The sequence below is a fragment of the Lates calcarifer genome, unplaced genomic scaffold (assembly GCF_001640805.2).
Source record: "Lates calcarifer isolate ASB-BC8 unplaced genomic scaffold, TLL_Latcal_v3 _unitig_4419_quiver_989, whole genome shotgun sequence".
Classification (NCBI taxonomy): domain Eukaryota; kingdom Metazoa; phylum Chordata; class Actinopteri; family Centropomidae; genus Lates; species Lates calcarifer.
In genome coordinates this window covers 1-18069 of record NW_026116887.1, presented here as the reverse complement: position 1 = coordinate 18069, position 18069 = coordinate 1, and the positions used below count along the sequence as shown (strand labels likewise).

General features: G+C 52.9%; 34 non-coding genes across 34 annotated transcripts; all 34 read left to right on the top strand.

The window, feature by feature from the left end:
• The first annotated feature begins 303 nt into the window (after positions 1-303).
• Positions 304-467, top strand: LOC127140332 (U1 spliceosomal RNA). The gene has a single exon (XR_007810825.1). It is a non-coding gene; the product is annotated as a U1 spliceosomal RNA (small nuclear RNA).
• Positions 468-842: 375 nt separating this feature from the next.
• On the top strand, positions 843-954 carry LOC127140369 (U5 spliceosomal RNA). The gene has a single exon (XR_007810861.1). It is a non-coding gene; the product is annotated as a U5 spliceosomal RNA (small nuclear RNA).
• Positions 955-1135: 181 nt separating this feature from the next.
• On the top strand, positions 1136-1326 carry LOC127140346 (U2 spliceosomal RNA). Its single transcript, XR_007810839.1, has one exon. It is a non-coding gene; the product is annotated as a U2 spliceosomal RNA (small nuclear RNA).
• Positions 1327-1888: 562 nt separating this feature from the next.
• On the top strand, positions 1889-2052 carry LOC127140331 (U1 spliceosomal RNA). Its single transcript, XR_007810824.1, has one exon. It is a non-coding gene; the product is annotated as a U1 spliceosomal RNA (small nuclear RNA).
• Positions 2053-2427: 375 nt separating this feature from the next.
• On the top strand, positions 2428-2539 carry LOC127140368 (U5 spliceosomal RNA). The gene has a single exon (XR_007810860.1). It is a non-coding gene; the product is annotated as a U5 spliceosomal RNA (small nuclear RNA).
• Positions 2540-2720: 181 nt separating this feature from the next.
• LOC127140345 (U2 spliceosomal RNA) lies at positions 2721-2911 on the top strand. Its single transcript, XR_007810838.1, has one exon. It is a non-coding gene; the product is annotated as a U2 spliceosomal RNA (small nuclear RNA).
• Positions 2912-3473: 562 nt separating this feature from the next.
• On the top strand, positions 3474-3637 carry LOC127140330 (U1 spliceosomal RNA). The gene has a single exon (XR_007810823.1). It is a non-coding gene; the product is annotated as a U1 spliceosomal RNA (small nuclear RNA).
• A 375-nt stretch (positions 3638-4012) lies between these two features.
• Positions 4013-4124, top strand: LOC127140367 (U5 spliceosomal RNA). Its single transcript, XR_007810859.1, has one exon. It is a non-coding gene; the product is annotated as a U5 spliceosomal RNA (small nuclear RNA).
• Positions 4125-4305: 181 nt separating this feature from the next.
• LOC127140344 (U2 spliceosomal RNA) lies at positions 4306-4496 on the top strand. The gene has a single exon (XR_007810837.1). It is a non-coding gene; the product is annotated as a U2 spliceosomal RNA (small nuclear RNA).
• Positions 4497-5058: 562 nt separating this feature from the next.
• On the top strand, positions 5059-5222 carry LOC127140329 (U1 spliceosomal RNA). The gene has a single exon (XR_007810822.1). It is a non-coding gene; the product is annotated as a U1 spliceosomal RNA (small nuclear RNA).
• A 375-nt stretch (positions 5223-5597) lies between these two features.
• LOC127140366 (U5 spliceosomal RNA) lies at positions 5598-5709 on the top strand. The gene has a single exon (XR_007810858.1). It is a non-coding gene; the product is annotated as a U5 spliceosomal RNA (small nuclear RNA).
• A 181-nt stretch (positions 5710-5890) lies between these two features.
• LOC127140343 (U2 spliceosomal RNA) lies at positions 5891-6081 on the top strand. Its single transcript, XR_007810836.1, has one exon. It is a non-coding gene; the product is annotated as a U2 spliceosomal RNA (small nuclear RNA).
• A 562-nt stretch (positions 6082-6643) lies between these two features.
• Positions 6644-6807, top strand: LOC127140328 (U1 spliceosomal RNA). Its single transcript, XR_007810821.1, has one exon. It is a non-coding gene; the product is annotated as a U1 spliceosomal RNA (small nuclear RNA).
• A 375-nt stretch (positions 6808-7182) lies between these two features.
• Positions 7183-7294, top strand: LOC127140365 (U5 spliceosomal RNA). The gene has a single exon (XR_007810857.1). It is a non-coding gene; the product is annotated as a U5 spliceosomal RNA (small nuclear RNA).
• A 181-nt stretch (positions 7295-7475) lies between these two features.
• LOC127140342 (U2 spliceosomal RNA) lies at positions 7476-7666 on the top strand. The gene has a single exon (XR_007810835.1). It is a non-coding gene; the product is annotated as a U2 spliceosomal RNA (small nuclear RNA).
• A 562-nt stretch (positions 7667-8228) lies between these two features.
• Positions 8229-8392, top strand: LOC127140371 (U1 spliceosomal RNA). Its single transcript, XR_007810863.1, has one exon. It is a non-coding gene; the product is annotated as a U1 spliceosomal RNA (small nuclear RNA).
• Positions 8393-8767: 375 nt separating this feature from the next.
• Positions 8768-8879, top strand: LOC127140364 (U5 spliceosomal RNA). The gene has a single exon (XR_007810856.1). It is a non-coding gene; the product is annotated as a U5 spliceosomal RNA (small nuclear RNA).
• Positions 8880-9060: 181 nt separating this feature from the next.
• Positions 9061-9251, top strand: LOC127140341 (U2 spliceosomal RNA). Its single transcript, XR_007810834.1, has one exon. It is a non-coding gene; the product is annotated as a U2 spliceosomal RNA (small nuclear RNA).
• Positions 9252-9813: 562 nt separating this feature from the next.
• LOC127140360 (U1 spliceosomal RNA) lies at positions 9814-9977 on the top strand. The gene has a single exon (XR_007810852.1). It is a non-coding gene; the product is annotated as a U1 spliceosomal RNA (small nuclear RNA).
• A 375-nt stretch (positions 9978-10352) lies between these two features.
• Positions 10353-10464, top strand: LOC127140363 (U5 spliceosomal RNA). Its single transcript, XR_007810855.1, has one exon. It is a non-coding gene; the product is annotated as a U5 spliceosomal RNA (small nuclear RNA).
• Positions 10465-10645: 181 nt separating this feature from the next.
• Positions 10646-10836, top strand: LOC127140340 (U2 spliceosomal RNA). Its single transcript, XR_007810833.1, has one exon. It is a non-coding gene; the product is annotated as a U2 spliceosomal RNA (small nuclear RNA).
• Positions 10837-11398: 562 nt separating this feature from the next.
• Positions 11399-11562, top strand: LOC127140349 (U1 spliceosomal RNA). The gene has a single exon (XR_007810842.1). It is a non-coding gene; the product is annotated as a U1 spliceosomal RNA (small nuclear RNA).
• A 375-nt stretch (positions 11563-11937) lies between these two features.
• On the top strand, positions 11938-12049 carry LOC127140362 (U5 spliceosomal RNA). The gene has a single exon (XR_007810854.1). It is a non-coding gene; the product is annotated as a U5 spliceosomal RNA (small nuclear RNA).
• Positions 12050-12230: 181 nt separating this feature from the next.
• LOC127140353 (U2 spliceosomal RNA) lies at positions 12231-12421 on the top strand. Its single transcript, XR_007810846.1, has one exon. It is a non-coding gene; the product is annotated as a U2 spliceosomal RNA (small nuclear RNA).
• A 562-nt stretch (positions 12422-12983) lies between these two features.
• LOC127140338 (U1 spliceosomal RNA) lies at positions 12984-13147 on the top strand. Its single transcript, XR_007810831.1, has one exon. It is a non-coding gene; the product is annotated as a U1 spliceosomal RNA (small nuclear RNA).
• Positions 13148-13522: 375 nt separating this feature from the next.
• Positions 13523-13634, top strand: LOC127140361 (U5 spliceosomal RNA). Its single transcript, XR_007810853.1, has one exon. It is a non-coding gene; the product is annotated as a U5 spliceosomal RNA (small nuclear RNA).
• A 181-nt stretch (positions 13635-13815) lies between these two features.
• Positions 13816-14006, top strand: LOC127140352 (U2 spliceosomal RNA). Its single transcript, XR_007810845.1, has one exon. It is a non-coding gene; the product is annotated as a U2 spliceosomal RNA (small nuclear RNA).
• A 562-nt stretch (positions 14007-14568) lies between these two features.
• On the top strand, positions 14569-14731 carry LOC127140337 (U1 spliceosomal RNA). Its single transcript, XR_007810830.1, has one exon. It is a non-coding gene; the product is annotated as a U1 spliceosomal RNA (small nuclear RNA).
• A 373-nt stretch (positions 14732-15104) lies between these two features.
• On the top strand, positions 15105-15216 carry LOC127140359 (U5 spliceosomal RNA). The gene has a single exon (XR_007810851.1). It is a non-coding gene; the product is annotated as a U5 spliceosomal RNA (small nuclear RNA).
• A 181-nt stretch (positions 15217-15397) lies between these two features.
• Positions 15398-15588, top strand: LOC127140351 (U2 spliceosomal RNA). Its single transcript, XR_007810844.1, has one exon. It is a non-coding gene; the product is annotated as a U2 spliceosomal RNA (small nuclear RNA).
• A 561-nt stretch (positions 15589-16149) lies between these two features.
• LOC127140327 (U1 spliceosomal RNA) lies at positions 16150-16313 on the top strand. Its single transcript, XR_007810820.1, has one exon. It is a non-coding gene; the product is annotated as a U1 spliceosomal RNA (small nuclear RNA).
• A 376-nt stretch (positions 16314-16689) lies between these two features.
• LOC127140358 (U5 spliceosomal RNA) lies at positions 16690-16801 on the top strand. Its single transcript, XR_007810850.1, has one exon. It is a non-coding gene; the product is annotated as a U5 spliceosomal RNA (small nuclear RNA).
• Positions 16802-16982: 181 nt separating this feature from the next.
• Positions 16983-17170, top strand: LOC127140356 (U2 spliceosomal RNA). Its single transcript, XR_007810849.1, has one exon. It is a non-coding gene; the product is annotated as a U2 spliceosomal RNA (small nuclear RNA).
• A 563-nt stretch (positions 17171-17733) lies between these two features.
• On the top strand, positions 17734-17894 carry LOC127140339 (U1 spliceosomal RNA). Its single transcript, XR_007810832.1, has one exon. It is a non-coding gene; the product is annotated as a U1 spliceosomal RNA (small nuclear RNA).
• The last annotated feature ends 175 nt before the right edge of the window (positions 17895-18069 follow it).

Genomic DNA, 18069 nt, shown 5'->3' with positions numbered 1-18069 from the left:
AGACCTTTAGAGACGGGAGCATACACGGCTTATGCATTACTGTTTTTTGAAAAAAAACAGGCACATTCCAGTTTGTCTGGGCCGAGCTCCGACCGGTGAGAAAAGTCAATAAAACCAGCAAAGTTTGTGCACCGCGCAACTTTGTCAAACTGCAGTATAGTGCTTGCAACGCCTCGGGGACAAGCCTCAGATGAGGGTCAGCTAATGCTGATGTCGCCGAACTCTGGCATTGTGCAGTGTGGCCACCATCAGCCAGGGTGCTGTGTCTGGAACCGACCCCACCGTCTCTGACAACTCCAACTCATACTTACCTGGCAGGGGAGATACCATGATCAAGAAGGTGGTTCACCCAGGGCGAGGCTCAGCCATTGCACTCCGGTTGCGCTGACCCCTGCGAATTCCCCAAATGTGGGAGTCTCGACTGCATAATTTCTGGTAGTGGGGGACTGCGTTCGCGCTCTCCCCTGACCGCTACGTCAAAGGAAAACAAGGTGTCCCGGGTAGCTTCTTTTACTCGTAAGCGTGAAAGCGTGCTGCCAACTATGCCAGTTTTACGACTGCAGAGTCGGTGCTGTTGTCGGGCCGTGACGATTGGTGGGCGTTTCTGTATGTTACAAGCACACATGCCCCAGCCCCCGCCCCCGCCCCCCAAAGGCGGGGCTTTCCGCCTAAGCCTAACCCTCCGCAAACCCCATTGGATAGCGCATGTGACAGTACGGGGCAGGGTAGCTGACGGGTGCGATCTGGGATTTGGAACGCGGCAGGCGCAAAGAGAGGCCTACCGTGACGGTGGTGGCTGGGACGACTGGGGTTCTCGGCTGCCCTCAAGGCGAAGGCCGTACTGACTCTGGTTTCTCTTCATAACGCACAAGTCTTTCGCCTTTTACTAAAGACTTCCGTGGAGAGGAACGCCAACGAGTTTAAGCTATTTTTGGTAGGTTTGGCCGTAAGGCTGAGCCCTTTGAGTGTGTGAAAAGTCAAACGGCTGTCTCCGCTAAGAACCAGGGGTGCAAAGTGGGGAGACTGGGTGGGGGTGCTAAGCAGCAGCCATTGTTAGGCTGGCTTGAAAACAGGGCACCGTGACAAGAGAGGATCGTGCCAAGAGCTTGGACGGAACACGAAACGCTTTGGACTCATCGCTTCTCGGCCTTTTGGCTAAGATCAAGTGTAGTATCTGTTCTTATCAGTTTAATATCTGATACGTCCCCTACCCGGGGACCATATATTAAATTGATTTTTGGATCAGGGAGCCGGAACGGGGGCTTGCTCCTTCCACTCCACGCATCGACCCGGTATTGCATTACCTCCAGGTACGGTGCACATTCTCTGGAAACGTGCAATGTAACTATAGAGTTTTGTGGGGGGTGTTTTTTCCAGGGGAGTCCCTTGCTTTTCTCACATTCCTTTATCGATAGGGTACAAGTTGCTCAAAGCCCTGATGCGGTTACTGAGTCGTACGCTTAGTGGTGCACTCTTGATTTTTCCCTTCCCCGGAGGTTGATCAGGGTGTACCGTCTCTCTTTTGCAGCTGGAAAAGAAGGTAAAGTAAGCAGTTCTCTCTATATAAGGGGATAACGTGTCCAACAGACCTTTAGAGACGGGAGCATACACGGCTTATGCATTACTGTTTTTTGAAAAAAAACAGGCACATTCCAGTTTGTCTGGGCCGAGCTCCGACCGGTGAGAAAAGTCAATAAAACCAGCAAAGTTTGTGCACCGCGCAACTTTGTCAAACTGCAGTATAGTGCTTGCAACGCCTCGGGGACAAGCCTCAGATGAGGGTCAGCTAATGCTGATGTCGCCGAACTCTGGCATTGTGCAGTGTGGCCACCATCAGCCAGGGTGCTGTGTCTGGAACCGACCCCACCGTCTCTGACAACTCCAACTCATACTTACCTGGCAGGGGAGATACCATGATCAAGAAGGTGGTTCACCCAGGGCGAGGCTCAGCCATTGCACTCCGGTTGCGCTGACCCCTGCGAATTCCCCAAATGTGGGAGTCTCGACTGCATAATTTCTGGTAGTGGGGGACTGCGTTCGCGCTCTCCCCTGACCGCTACGTCAAAGGAAAACAAGGTGTCCCGGGTAGCTTCTTTTACTCGTAAGCGTGAAAGCGTGCTGCCAACTATGCCAGTTTTACGACTGCAGAGTCGGTGCTGTTGTCGGGCCGTGACGATTGGTGGGCGTTTCTGTATGTTACAAGCACACATGCCCCAGCCCCCGCCCCCGCCCCCCAAAGGCGGGGCTTTCCGCCTAAGCCTAACCCTCCGCAAACCCCATTGGATAGCGCATGTGACAGTACGGGGCAGGGTAGCTGACGGGTGCGATCTGGGATTTGGAACGCGGCAGGCGCAAAGAGAGGCCTACCGTGACGGTGGTGGCTGGGACGACTGGGGTTCTCGGCTGCCCTCAAGGCGAAGGCCGTACTGACTCTGGTTTCTCTTCATAACGCACAAGTCTTTCGCCTTTTACTAAAGACTTCCGTGGAGAGGAACGCCAACGAGTTTAAGCTATTTTTGGTAGGTTTGGCCGTAAGGCTGAGCCCTTTGAGTGTGTGAAAAGTCAAACGGCTGTCTCCGCTAAGAACCAGGGGTGCAAAGTGGGGAGACTGGGTGGGGGTGCTAAGCAGCAGCCATTGTTAGGCTGGCTTGAAAACAGGGCACCGTGACAAGAGAGGATCGTGCCAAGAGCTTGGACGGAACACGAAACGCTTTGGACTCATCGCTTCTCGGCCTTTTGGCTAAGATCAAGTGTAGTATCTGTTCTTATCAGTTTAATATCTGATACGTCCCCTACCCGGGGACCATATATTAAATTGATTTTTGGATCAGGGAGCCGGAACGGGGGCTTGCTCCTTCCACTCCACGCATCGACCCGGTATTGCATTACCTCCAGGTACGGTGCACATTCTCTGGAAACGTGCAATGTAACTATAGAGTTTTGTGGGGGGTGTTTTTTCCAGGGGAGTCCCTTGCTTTTCTCACATTCCTTTATCGATAGGGTACAAGTTGCTCAAAGCCCTGATGCGGTTACTGAGTCGTACGCTTAGTGGTGCACTCTTGATTTTTCCCTTCCCCGGAGGTTGATCAGGGTGTACCGTCTCTCTTTTGCAGCTGGAAAAGAAGGTAAAGTAAGCAGTTCTCTCTATATAAGGGGATAACGTGTCCAACAGACCTTTAGAGACGGGAGCATACACGGCTTATGCATTACTGTTTTTTGAAAAAAAACAGGCACATTCCAGTTTGTCTGGGCCGAGCTCCGACCGGTGAGAAAAGTCAATAAAACCAGCAAAGTTTGTGCACCGCGCAACTTTGTCAAACTGCAGTATAGTGCTTGCAACGCCTCGGGGACAAGCCTCAGATGAGGGTCAGCTAATGCTGATGTCGCCGAACTCTGGCATTGTGCAGTGTGGCCACCATCAGCCAGGGTGCTGTGTCTGGAACCGACCCCACCGTCTCTGACAACTCCAACTCATACTTACCTGGCAGGGGAGATACCATGATCAAGAAGGTGGTTCACCCAGGGCGAGGCTCAGCCATTGCACTCCGGTTGCGCTGACCCCTGCGAATTCCCCAAATGTGGGAGTCTCGACTGCATAATTTCTGGTAGTGGGGGACTGCGTTCGCGCTCTCCCCTGACCGCTACGTCAAAGGAAAACAAGGTGTCCCGGGTAGCTTCTTTTACTCGTAAGCGTGAAAGCGTGCTGCCAACTATGCCAGTTTTACGACTGCAGAGTCGGTGCTGTTGTCGGGCCGTGACGATTGGTGGGCGTTTCTGTATGTTACAAGCACACATGCCCCAGCCCCCGCCCCCGCCCCCCAAAGGCGGGGCTTTCCGCCTAAGCCTAACCCTCCGCAAACCCCATTGGATAGCGCATGTGACAGTACGGGGCAGGGTAGCTGACGGGTGCGATCTGGGATTTGGAACGCGGCAGGCGCAAAGAGAGGCCTACCGTGACGGTGGTGGCTGGGACGACTGGGGTTCTCGGCTGCCCTCAAGGCGAAGGCCGTACTGACTCTGGTTTCTCTTCATAACGCACAAGTCTTTCGCCTTTTACTAAAGACTTCCGTGGAGAGGAACGCCAACGAGTTTAAGCTATTTTTGGTAGGTTTGGCCGTAAGGCTGAGCCCTTTGAGTGTGTGAAAAGTCAAACGGCTGTCTCCGCTAAGAACCAGGGGTGCAAAGTGGGGAGACTGGGTGGGGGTGCTAAGCAGCAGCCATTGTTAGGCTGGCTTGAAAACAGGGCACCGTGACAAGAGAGGATCGTGCCAAGAGCTTGGACGGAACACGAAACGCTTTGGACTCATCGCTTCTCGGCCTTTTGGCTAAGATCAAGTGTAGTATCTGTTCTTATCAGTTTAATATCTGATACGTCCCCTACCCGGGGACCATATATTAAATTGATTTTTGGATCAGGGAGCCGGAACGGGGGCTTGCTCCTTCCACTCCACGCATCGACCCGGTATTGCATTACCTCCAGGTACGGTGCACATTCTCTGGAAACGTGCAATGTAACTATAGAGTTTTGTGGGGGGTGTTTTTTCCAGGGGAGTCCCTTGCTTTTCTCACATTCCTTTATCGATAGGGTACAAGTTGCTCAAAGCCCTGATGCGGTTACTGAGTCGTACGCTTAGTGGTGCACTCTTGATTTTTCCCTTCCCCGGAGGTTGATCAGGGTGTACCGTCTCTCTTTTGCAGCTGGAAAAGAAGGTAAAGTAAGCAGTTCTCTCTATATAAGGGGATAACGTGTCCAACAGACCTTTAGAGACGGGAGCATACACGGCTTATGCATTACTGTTTTTTGAAAAAAAACAGGCACATTCCAGTTTGTCTGGGCCGAGCTCCGACCGGTGAGAAAAGTCAATAAAACCAGCAAAGTTTGTGCACCGCGCAACTTTGTCAAACTGCAGTATAGTGCTTGCAACGCCTCGGGGACAAGCCTCAGATGAGGGTCAGCTAATGCTGATGTCGCCGAACTCTGGCATTGTGCAGTGTGGCCACCATCAGCCAGGGTGCTGTGTCTGGAACCGACCCCACCGTCTCTGACAACTCCAACTCATACTTACCTGGCAGGGGAGATACCATGATCAAGAAGGTGGTTCACCCAGGGCGAGGCTCAGCCATTGCACTCCGGTTGCGCTGACCCCTGCGAATTCCCCAAATGTGGGAGTCTCGACTGCATAATTTCTGGTAGTGGGGGACTGCGTTCGCGCTCTCCCCTGACCGCTACGTCAAAGGAAAACAAGGTGTCCCGGGTAGCTTCTTTTACTCGTAAGCGTGAAAGCGTGCTGCCAACTATGCCAGTTTTACGACTGCAGAGTCGGTGCTGTTGTCGGGCCGTGACGATTGGTGGGCGTTTCTGTATGTTACAAGCACACATGCCCCAGCCCCCGCCCCCGCCCCCCAAAGGCGGGGCTTTCCGCCTAAGCCTAACCCTCCGCAAACCCCATTGGATAGCGCATGTGACAGTACGGGGCAGGGTAGCTGACGGGTGCGATCTGGGATTTGGAACGCGGCAGGCGCAAAGAGAGGCCTACCGTGACGGTGGTGGCTGGGACGACTGGGGTTCTCGGCTGCCCTCAAGGCGAAGGCCGTACTGACTCTGGTTTCTCTTCATAACGCACAAGTCTTTCGCCTTTTACTAAAGACTTCCGTGGAGAGGAACGCCAACGAGTTTAAGCTATTTTTGGTAGGTTTGGCCGTAAGGCTGAGCCCTTTGAGTGTGTGAAAAGTCAAACGGCTGTCTCCGCTAAGAACCAGGGGTGCAAAGTGGGGAGACTGGGTGGGGGTGCTAAGCAGCAGCCATTGTTAGGCTGGCTTGAAAACAGGGCACCGTGACAAGAGAGGATCGTGCCAAGAGCTTGGACGGAACACGAAACGCTTTGGACTCATCGCTTCTCGGCCTTTTGGCTAAGATCAAGTGTAGTATCTGTTCTTATCAGTTTAATATCTGATACGTCCCCTACCCGGGGACCATATATTAAATTGATTTTTGGATCAGGGAGCCGGAACGGGGGCTTGCTCCTTCCACTCCACGCATCGACCCGGTATTGCATTACCTCCAGGTACGGTGCACATTCTCTGGAAACGTGCAATGTAACTATAGAGTTTTGTGGGGGGTGTTTTTTCCAGGGGAGTCCCTTGCTTTTCTCACATTCCTTTATCGATAGGGTACAAGTTGCTCAAAGCCCTGATGCGGTTACTGAGTCGTACGCTTAGTGGTGCACTCTTGATTTTTCCCTTCCCCGGAGGTTGATCAGGGTGTACCGTCTCTCTTTTGCAGCTGGAAAAGAAGGTAAAGTAAGCAGTTCTCTCTATATAAGGGGATAACGTGTCCAACAGACCTTTAGAGACGGGAGCATACACGGCTTATGCATTACTGTTTTTTGAAAAAAAACAGGCACATTCCAGTTTGTCTGGGCCGAGCTCCGACCGGTGAGAAAAGTCAATAAAACCAGCAAAGTTTGTGCACCGCGCAACTTTGTCAAACTGCAGTATAGTGCTTGCAACGCCTCGGGGACAAGCCTCAGATGAGGGTCAGCTAATGCTGATGTCGCCGAACTCTGGCATTGTGCAGTGTGGCCACCATCAGCCAGGGTGCTGTGTCTGGAACCGACCCCACCGTCTCTGACAACTCCAACTCATACTTACCTGGCAGGGGAGATACCATGATCAAGAAGGTGGTTCACCCAGGGCGAGGCTCAGCCATTGCACTCCGGTTGCGCTGACCCCTGCGAATTCCCCAAATGTGGGAGTCTCGACTGCATAATTTCTGGTAGTGGGGGACTGCGTTCGCGCTCTCCCCTGACCGCTACGTCAAAGGAAAACAAGGTGTCCCGGGTAGCTTCTTTTACTCGTAAGCGTGAAAGCGTGCTGCCAACTATGCCAGTTTTACGACTGCAGAGTCGGTGCTGTTGTCGGGCCGTGACGATTGGTGGGCGTTTCTGTATGTTACAAGCACACATGCCCCAGCCCCCGCCCCCGCCCCCCAAAGGCGGGGCTTTCCGCCTAAGCCTAACCCTCCGCAAACCCCATTGGATAGCGCATGTGACAGTACGGGGCAGGGTAGCTGACGGGTGCGATCTGGGATTTGGAACGCGGCAGGCGCAAAGAGAGGCCTACCGTGACGGTGGTGGCTGGGACGACTGGGGTTCTCGGCTGCCCTCAAGGCGAAGGCCGTACTGACTCTGGTTTCTCTTCATAACGCACAAGTCTTTCGCCTTTTACTAAAGACTTCCGTGGAGAGGAACGCCAACGAGTTTAAGCTATTTTTGGTAGGTTTGGCCGTAAGGCTGAGCCCTTTGAGTGTGTGAAAAGTCAAACGGCTGTCTCCGCTAAGAACCAGGGGTGCAAAGTGGGGAGACTGGGTGGGGGTGCTAAGCAGCAGCCATTGTTAGGCTGGCTTGAAAACAGGGCACCGTGACAAGAGAGGATCGTGCCAAGAGCTTGGACGGAACACGAAACGCTTTGGACTCATCGCTTCTCGGCCTTTTGGCTAAGATCAAGTGTAGTATCTGTTCTTATCAGTTTAATATCTGATACGTCCCCTACCCGGGGACCATATATTAAATTGATTTTTGGATCAGGGAGCCGGAACGGGGGCTTGCTCCTTCCACTCCACGCATCGACCCGGTATTGCATTACCTCCAGGTACGGTGCACATTCTCTGGAAACGTGCAATGTAACTATAGAGTTTTGTGGGGGGTGTTTTTTCCAGGGGAGTCCCTTGCTTTTCTCACATTCCTTTATCGATAGGGTACAAGTTGCTCAAAGCCCTGATGCGGTTACTGAGTCGTACGCTTAGTGGTGCACTCTTGATTTTTCCCTTCCCCGGAGGTTGATCAGGGTGTACCGTCTCTCTTTTGCAGCTGGAAAAGAAGGTAAAGTAAGCAGTTCTCTCTATATAAGGGGATAACGTGTCCAACAGACCTTTAGAGACGGGAGCATACACGGCTTATGCATTACTGTTTTTTGAAAAAAAACAGGCACATTCCAGTTTGTCTGGGCCGAGCTCCGACCGGTGAGAAAAGTCAATAAAACCAGCAAAGTTTGTGCACCGCGCAACTTTGTCAAACTGCAGTATAGTGCTTGCAACGCCTCGGGGACAAGCCTCAGATGAGGGTCAGCTAATGCTGATGTCGCCGAACTCTGGCATTGTGCAGTGTGGCCACCATCAGCCAGGGTGCTGTGTCTGGAACCGACCCCACCGTCTCTGACAACTCCAACTCATACTTACCTGGCAGGGGAGATACCATGATCAAGAAGGTGGTTCACCCAGGGCGAGGCTCAGCCATTGCACTCCGGTTGCGCTGACCCCTGCGAATTCCCCAAATGTGGGAGTCTCGACTGCATAATTTCTGGTAGTGGGGGACTGCGTTCGCGCTCTCCCCTGACCGCTACGTCAAAGGAAAACAAGGTGTCCCGGGTAGCTTCTTTTACTCGTAAGCGTGAAAGCGTGCTGCCAACTATGCCAGTTTTACGACTGCAGAGTCGGTGCTGTTGTCGGGCCGTGACGATTGGTGGGCGTTTCTGTATGTTACAAGCACACATGCCCCAGCCCCCGCCCCCGCCCCCCAAAGGCGGGGCTTTCCGCCTAAGCCTAACCCTCCGCAAACCCCATTGGATAGCGCATGTGACAGTACGGGGCAGGGTAGCTGACGGGTGCGATCTGGGATTTGGAACGCGGCAGGCGCAAAGAGAGGCCTACCGTGACGGTGGTGGCTGGGACGACTGGGGTTCTCGGCTGCCCTCAAGGCGAAGGCCGTACTGACTCTGGTTTCTCTTCATAACGCACAAGTCTTTCGCCTTTTACTAAAGACTTCCGTGGAGAGGAACGCCAACGAGTTTAAGCTATTTTTGGTAGGTTTGGCCGTAAGGCTGAGCCCTTTGAGTGTGTGAAAAGTCAAACGGCTGTCTCCGCTAAGAACCAGGGGTGCAAAGTGGGGAGACTGGGTGGGGGTGCTAAGCAGCAGCCATTGTTAGGCTGGCTTGAAAACAGGGCACCGTGACAAGAGAGGATCGTGCCAAGAGCTTGGACGGAACACGAAACGCTTTGGACTCATCGCTTCTCGGCCTTTTGGCTAAGATCAAGTGTAGTATCTGTTCTTATCAGTTTAATATCTGATACGTCCCCTACCCGGGGACCATATATTAAATTGATTTTTGGATCAGGGAGCCGGAACGGGGGCTTGCTCCTTCCACTCCACGCATCGACCCGGTATTGCATTACCTCCAGGTACGGTGCACATTCTCTGGAAACGTGCAATGTAACTATAGAGTTTTGTGGGGGGTGTTTTTTCCAGGGGAGTCCCTTGCTTTTCTCACATTCCTTTATCGATAGGGTACAAGTTGCTCAAAGCCCTGATGCGGTTACTGAGTCGTACGCTTAGTGGTGCACTCTTGATTTTTCCCTTCCCCGGAGGTTGATCAGGGTGTACCGTCTCTCTTTTGCAGCTGGAAAAGAAGGTAAAGTAAGCAGTTCTCTCTATATAAGGGGATAACGTGTCCAACAGACCTTTAGAGACGGGAGCATACACGGCTTATGCATTACTGTTTTTTGAAAAAAAACAGGCACATTCCAGTTTGTCTGGGCCGAGCTCCGACCGGTGAGAAAAGTCAATAAAACCAGCAAAGTTTGTGCACCGCGCAACTTTGTCAAACTGCAGTATAGTGCTTGCAACGCCTCGGGGACAAGCCTCAGATGAGGGTCAGCTAATGCTGATGTCGCCGAACTCTGGCATTGTGCAGTGTGGCCACCATCAGCCAGGGTGCTGTGTCTGGAACCGACCCCACCGTCTCTGACAACTCCAACTCATACTTACCTGGCAGGGGAGATACCATGATCAAGAAGGTGGTTCACCCAGGGCGAGGCTCAGCCATTGCACTCCGGTTGCGCTGACCCCTGCGAATTCCCCAAATGTGGGAGTCTCGACTGCATAATTTCTGGTAGTGGGGGACTGCGTTCGCGCTCTCCCCTGACCGCTACGTCAAAGGAAAACAAGGTGTCCCGGGTAGCTTCTTTTACTCGTAAGCGTGAAAGCGTGCTGCCAACTATGCCAGTTTTACGACTGCAGAGTCGGTGCTGTTGTCGGGCCGTGACGATTGGTGGGCGTTTCTGTATGTTACAAGCACACATGCCCCAGCCCCCGCCCCCGCCCCCCAAAGGCGGGGCTTTCCGCCTAAGCCTAACCCTCCGCAAACCCCATTGGATAGCGCATGTGACAGTACGGGGCAGGGTAGCTGACGGGTGCGATCTGGGATTTGGAACGCGGCAGGCGCAAAGAGAGGCCTACCGTGACGGTGGTGGCTGGGACGACTGGGGTTCTCGGCTGCCCTCAAGGCGAAGGCCGTACTGACTCTGGTTTCTCTTCATAACGCACAAGTCTTTCGCCTTTTACTAAAGACTTCCGTGGAGAGGAACGCCAACGAGTTTAAGCTATTTTTGGTAGGTTTGGCCGTAAGGCTGAGCCCTTTGAGTGTGTGAAAAGTCAAACGGCTGTCTCCGCTAAGAACCAGGGGTGCAAAGTGGGGAGACTGGGTGGGGGTGCTAAGCAGCAGCCATTGTTAGGCTGGCTTGAAAACAGGGCACCGTGACAAGAGAGGATCGTGCCAAGAGCTTGGACGGAACACGAAACGCTTTGGACTCATCGCTTCTCGGCCTTTTGGCTAAGATCAAGTGTAGTATCTGTTCTTATCAGTTTAATATCTGATACGTCCCCTACCCGGGGACCATATATTAAATTGATTTTTGGATCAGGGAGCCGGAACGGGGGCTTGCTCCTTCCACTCCACGCATCGACCCGGTATTGCATTACCTCCAGGTACGGTGCACATTCTCTGGAAACGTGCAATGTAACTATAGAGTTTTGTGGGGGGTGTTTTTTCCAGGGGAGTCCCTTGCTTTTCTCACATTCCTTTATCGATAGGGTACAAGTTGCTCAAAGCCCTGATGCGGTTACTGAGTCGTACGCTTAGTGGTGCACTCTTGATTTTTCCCTTCCCCGGAGGTTGATCAGGGTGTACCGTCTCTCTTTTGCAGCTGGAAAAGAAGGTAAAGTAAGCAGTTCTCTCTATATAAGGGGATAACGTGTCCAACAGACCTTTAGAGACGGGAGCATACACGGCTTATGCATTACTGTTTTTTGAAAAAAAACAGGCACATTCCAGTTTGTCTGGGCCGAGCTCCGACCGGTGAGAAAAGTCAATAAAACCAGCAAAGTTTGTGCACCGCGCAACTTTGTCAAACTGCAGTATAGTGCTTGCAACGCCTCGGGGACAAGCCTCAGATGAGGGTCAGCTAATGCTGATGTCGCCGAACTCTGGCATTGTGCAGTGTGGCCACCATCAGCCAGGGTGCTGTGTCTGGAACCGACCCCACCGTCTCTGACAACTCCAACTCATACTTACCTGGCAGGGGAGATACCATGATCAAGAAGGTGGTTCACCCAGGGCGAGGCTCAGCCATTGCACTCCGGTTGCGCTGACCCCTGCGAATTCCCCAAATGTGGGAGTCTCGACTGCATAATTTCTGGTAGTGGGGGACTGCGTTCGCGCTCTCCCCTGACCGCTACGTCAAAGGAAAACAAGGTGTCCCGGGTAGCTTCTTTTACTCGTAAGCGTGAAAGCGTGCTGCCAACTATGCCAGTTTTACGACTGCAGAGTCGGTGCTGTTGTCGGGCCGTGACGATTGGTGGGCGTTTCTGTATGTTACAAGCACACATGCCCCAGCCCCCGCCCCCGCCCCCCAAAGGCGGGGCTTTCCGCCTAAGCCTAACCCTCCGCAAACCCCATTGGATAGCGCATGTGACAGTACGGGGCAGGGTAGCTGACGGGTGCGATCTGGGATTTGGAACGCGGCAGGCGCAAAGAGAGGCCTACCGTGACGGTGGTGGCTGGGACGACTGGGGTTCTCGGCTGCCCTCAAGGCGAAGGCCGTACTGACTCTGGTTTCTCTTCATAACGCACAAGTCTTTCGCCTTTTACTAAAGACTTCCGTGGAGAGGAACGCCAACGAGTTTAAGCTATTTTTGGTAGGTTTGGCCGTAAGGCTGAGCCCTTTGAGTGTGTGAAAAGTCAAACGGCTGTCTCCGCTAAGAACCAGGGGTGCAAAGTGGGGAGACTGGGTGGGGGTGCTAAGCAGCAGCCATTGTTAGGCTGGCTTGAAAACAGGGCACCGTGACAAGAGAGGATCGTGCCAAGAGCTTGGACGGAACACGAAACGCTTTGGACTCATCGCTTCTCGGCCTTTTGGCTAAGATCAAGTGTAGTATCTGTTCTTATCAGTTTAATATCTGATACGTCCCCTACCCGGGGACCATATATTAAATTGATTTTTGGATCAGGGAGCCGGAACGGGGGCTTGCTCCTTCCACTCCACGCATCGACCCGGTATTGCATTATCTCCAGGTACGGTGCACATTCTCTGGAAACGTGCAATGTAACTATAGAGTTTTGTGGGGGGTGTTTTTTCCAGGGGAGTCCCTTGCTTTTCTCACATTCCTTTATCGATAGGGTACAAGTTGCTCAAAGCCCTGATGCGGTTACTGAGTCGTACGCTTAGTGGTGCACTCTTGATTTTTCCCTTCCCCGGAGGTTGATCAGGGTGTACCGTCTCTCTTTTGCAGCTGGAAAAGAAGGTAAAGTAAGCAGTTCTCTCTATATAAGGGGATAACGTGTCCAACAGACCTTTAGAGACGGGAGCATACACGGCTTATGCATTACTGTTTTTTGAAAAAAAACAGGCACATTCCAGTTTGTCTGGGCCGAGCTCCGACCGGTGAGAAAAGTCAATAAAACCAGCAAAGTTTGTGCACCGCGCAACTTTGTCAAACTGCAGTATAGTGCTTGCAACGCCTCGGGGACAAGCCTCAGATGAGGGTCAGCTAATGCTGATGTCGCCGAACTCTGGCATTGTGCAGTGTGGCCACCATCAGCCAGGGTGCTGTGTCTGGAACCGACCCCACCGTCTCTGACAACTCCAACTCATACTTACCTGGCAGGGGAGATACCATGATCAAGAAGGTGGTTCACCCAGGGCGAGGCTCAGCCATTGCACTCCGGTTGCGCTGACCCCTGCGAATTCCCCAAATGTGGGAGTCTCGACTGCATAATTTCTGGTAGTGGGGGACTGCGTTCGCGCTCTCCCCTGACCGCTACGTCAAAGGAAAACAAGGTGTCCCGGGTAGCTTCTTTTACTCGTAAGCGTGAAAGCGTGCTGCCAACTATGCCAGTTTTACGACTGCAGAGTCGGTGCTGTTGTCGGGCCGTGACGATTGGTGGGCGTTTCTGTATGTTACAAGCACACATGCCCCAGCCCCCGCCCCCGCCCCCCAAAGGCGGGGCTTTCCGCCTAAGCCTAACCCTCCGCAAACCCCATTGGATAGCGCATGTGACAGTACGGGGCAGGGTAGCTGACGGGTGCGATCTGGGATTTGGAACGCGGCAGGCGCAAAGAGAGGCCTACCGTGACGGTGGTGGCTGGGACGACTGGGGTTCTCGGCTGCCCTCAAGGCGAAGGCCGTACTGACTCTGGTTTCTCTTCATAACGCACAAGTCTTTCGCCTTTTACTAAAGACTTCCGTGGAGAGGAACGCCAACGAGTTTAAGCTATTTTTGGTAGGTTTGGCCGTAAGGCTGAGCCCTTTGAGTGTGTGAAAAGTCAAACGGCTGTCTCCGCTAAGAACCAGGGGTGCAAAGTGGGGAGACTGGGTGGGGGTGCTAAGCAGCAGCCATTGTTAGGCTGGCTTGAAAACAGGGCACCGTGACAAGAGAGGATCGTGCCAAGAGCTTGGACGGAACACGAAACGCTTTGGACTCATCGCTTCTCGGCCTTTTGGCTAAGATCAAGTGTAGTATCTGTTCTTATCAGTTTAATATCTGATACGTCCCCTACCCGGGGACCATATATTAAATTGATTTTTGGATCAGGGAGCCGGAACGGGGGCTTGCTCCTTCCACTCCACGCATCGACCCGGTATTGCATTATCTCCAGGTACGGTGCACATTCTCTGGAAACGTGCAATGTAACTATAGAGTTTTGTGGGGGGTGTTTTTTCCAGGGGAGTCCCTTGCTTTTCTCACATTCCTTTATCGATAGGGTACAAGTTGCTCAAAGCCCTGATGCGGTTACTGAGTCGTACGCTTAGTGGTGCACTCTTGATTTTTCCCTTCCCCGGAGGTTGATCAGGGTGTACCGTCTCTCTTTTGCAGCTGGAAAAGAAGGTAAAGTAAGCAGTTCTCTCTATATAAGGGGATAACGTGTCCAACAGACCTTTAGAGACGGGAGCATACACGGCTTATGCATTACTGTTTTTTGAAAAAAAACAGGCACATTCCAGTTTGTCTGGGCCGAGCTCCGACCGGTGAGAAAAGTCAATAAAACCAGCAAAGTTTGTGCACCGCGCAACTTTGTCAAACTGCAGTATAGTGCTTGCAACGCCTCGGGGACAAGCCTCAGATGAGGGTCAGCTAATGCTGATGTCGCCGAACTCTGGCATTGTGCAGTGTGGCCACCATCAGCCAGGGTGCTGTGTCTGGAACCGACCCCACCGTCTCTGACAACTCCAACTCATACTTACCTGGCAGGGGAGATACCATGATCAAGAAGGTGGTTCACCCAGGGCGAGGCTCAGCCATTGCACTCCGGTTGCGCTGACCCTGCGAATTCCCCAAATGTGGGAGTCTCGACTGCATAATTTCTGGTAGTGGGGGACTGCGTTCGCGCTCTCCCCTGACCGCTACGTCAAAGGAAAACAAGGTGTCCCGGGTAGCTTCTTTTACTCGTAAGCGTGAAAGCGTGCTGCCAACTATGCCAGTTTTACGACTGCAGAGTCGGTGCTGTTGTCGGGCCGTGACGATTGGTGGGCCGTTTCTGTATGTTACAAGCACACATGCCCCAGCCCCCGCCCGCCCCCAAAGGCGGGGCTTTCCGCCTAAGCCTAACCCTCCGCAAACCCCATTGGATAGCGCATGTGACAGTACGGGGCAGGGTAGCTGACGGGTGCGATCTGGGATTTGGAACGCGGCAGGCGCAAAGAGAGGCCTACCGTGACGGTGGTGGCTGGGACGACTGGGGTTCTCGGCTGCCCTCAAGGCGAAGGCCGTACTGACTCTGGTTTCTCTTCATAACGCACAAGTCTTTCGCCTTTTACTAAAGACTTCCGTGGAGAGGAACGCCAACGAGTTTAAGCTATTTTTGGTAGGTTTGGCCGTAAGGCTGAGCCCTTTGAGTGTGTGAAAAGTCAAACGGCTGTCTCCGCTAAGAACCAGGGGTGCAAAGTGGGGAGACTGGGTGGGGGTGCTAAGCAGCAGCCATTGTTAGGCTGGCTTGAAAACAGGGCACCGTGACAAGAGAGGATCGTGCCAAGAGCTTGGACGGAACACGAAACGCTTTGGACTCATCGCTTCTCGGCCTTTTGGCTAAGATCAAGTGTAGTATCTGTTCTTATCAGTTTAATATCTGATACGTCCCCTACCCGGGGACCATATATTAAATTGATTTTTGGATCAGGGAGCCGGAACGGGGGCTTGCTCCTTCCACTCCACGCATCGACCCGGTATTGCATTATCTCCAGGTACGGTGCACATTCTCTGGAAACGTGCAATGTAACTATAGAGTTTTGTGGGGGGTGTTTTTTCCAGGGGAGTCCCTTGCTTTTCTCACATTCCTTTATCGATAGGGTACAAGTTGCTCAAAGCCCTGATGCGGTTACTGAGTCGTACGCTTAGTGGTGCACTCTTGATTTTTCCCTTCCCCGGAGGTTGATCAGGGTGTACCGTCTCTCTTTTGCAGCTGGAAAAGAAGGTAAAGTAAGCAGTTCTCTCTATATAAGGGGATAACGTGTCCAACAGACCTTTAGAGACGGGAGCATACACGGCTTATGCATTACTGTTTTTTGAAAAAAAAACAGGCACATTCCAGTTTGTCTGGGCCGAGCTCCGACCGGTGAGAAAAGTCAATAAAACCAGCAAGTTTGTGCACCGCGCAACTTTGTCAAACTGCAGTATAGTGCTTGCAACGCCTCGGGACAAGCCTCAGATGAGGGTCAGCTAATGCTGATGTCGCCGAACTCTGGCATTGTGCAGTGTGGCCACCATCAGCCAGGGTGCTGTGTCTGGAACCGACCCCACCGTCTCTGACAACTCCAACTCATACTTACCTGGCAGGGGAGATACCATGATCAAGAAGGTGGTTCACCCAGGGCGAGGCTCAGCCATTGCACTCCGGTTGCGCTGACCCCTGCGAATTCCCCAAATGTGGGAGTCTCGACTGCATAATTTCTGGTAGTGGGGGACTGCGTTCGCGCTCTCCCCTGACCGCTACGTCAAAGGAAAACAAGGTGTCCCGGGTAGCTTCTTTTACTCGTAAGCGTGAAAGCGTGCTGCCAACTATGCCAGTTTTACGACTGCAGAGTCGGTGCTGTTGTCGGGCCGTGACGATTGGTGGGCGTTTCTGTATGTTACAAGCACACATGCCCCAGCCCCCGCCCCCGCCCCCCCAAAGGCGGGGCTTTCCGCCTAAGCCTAACCCTCCGCAAACCCCATTGGATAGCGCATGTGACAGTACGGGGCAGGGTAGCTGACGGGTGCGATCTGGGATTTGGAACGCGGCAGGCGCAAAGAGAGGCCTACCGTGACGGTGGTGGCTGGGACGACTGGGGTTCTCGGCTGCCCTCAAGGCGAAGGCCGTACTGACTCTGGTTTCTCTTCATAACGCACAAGTCTTTCGCCTTTTACTAAAGACTTCCGTGGAGAGGAACGCCAACGAGTTTAAGCTATTTTTGGTAGGTTTGGCCGTAAGGCTGAGCCCTTTGAGTGTGTGAAAAGTCAAACGGCTGTCTCCGCTAAGAACCAGGGGTGCAAAGTGGGGAGACTGGGTGGGGGTGCTAAGCAGCAGCCATTGTTAGGCTGGCTTGAAAACAGGGCACCGTGACAAGAGAGGATCGTGCCAAGAGCTTGGACGGAACACGAAACGCTTTGGACTCATCGCTTCTCGGCCTTTTGGCTAAGATCAAGTGTAGTATCTGTTCTTATCAGTTTAATATCTGATACGTCCCTACCCGGGGACCATATATTAAATTGATTTTTGGATCAGGGAGCCGGAACGGGGCTTGCTCTTCCACTCCACGCATCGACCCGGTATTGCATTACCTCCAGGTACGGTGCACATTCTCTGGAAACGTGCAATGTAACTATAGAGTTTTGTGGGGGTGTTTTTTCCAGGGGAGTCCCTTGCTTTTCTCACATTCCTTTATCGATAGGGTACAAGTTGCTCAAAGCCCTGATGATGCGGTTACTGAGTCGTACGCTTAGTGGTGCACTCTTGATTTTTCCCTTCCCCGGAGGTTGATCAGGTGTACCGTCTCTCTTTTGCAGCTGGAAAAGAAGGTAAAGTAAGCAGTTCCCTCTATATAAGGGGATAACGTGTCCAACAGACCTTTAGAGACGGGAGCATACACGGCTTATGCATTACTGTTTTTTGAAAAAAAACAGGCACATTCCAGTTTGTCTGGGCCGAGCTCCGACCGGTGAGAAAAGTCAATAAAACCAGCAAAGTTTGTGCACCGCGCAACTTTGTCAAACTGCAGTATAGTGCTTGCAACGCCTCGGGGACAAGCCTCAGATGAGGGTCAGCTAATGCTGATGTCGCCGAACTCTGGCATTGTGCAGTGTGGCCACCATCAGCCAGGGTGCTGTGTCTGGAACCGACCCCACCGTCTCTGACAACTCCAACTCATACTTACCTGGCAGGGGAGATACCATGATCAAGAAGGTGGTTCACCCAGGGCGAGGCTCAGCCATTGCACTCCGTTGCGCTGACCCCTGCGAATTCCCCAAATGTGGGAGTCTCGACTGCATAATTTCTGGTAGTGGGGACTGCGTTCGCGCTCTCCCCTGACCGCTACGTCAAAGGAAAACAAGGTGTCCCGGGTAGCTTCTTTTACTCGTAAGCGTGAAAGCGTGCTGCCAACTATGCCAGTTTTACGACTGCAGAGTCGGTGCTGTTGTCGGGCCGTGACGATTGGTGGCGTTTCTGTATGTTACAAGCACACATGCCCCAGCCCCCCCCCC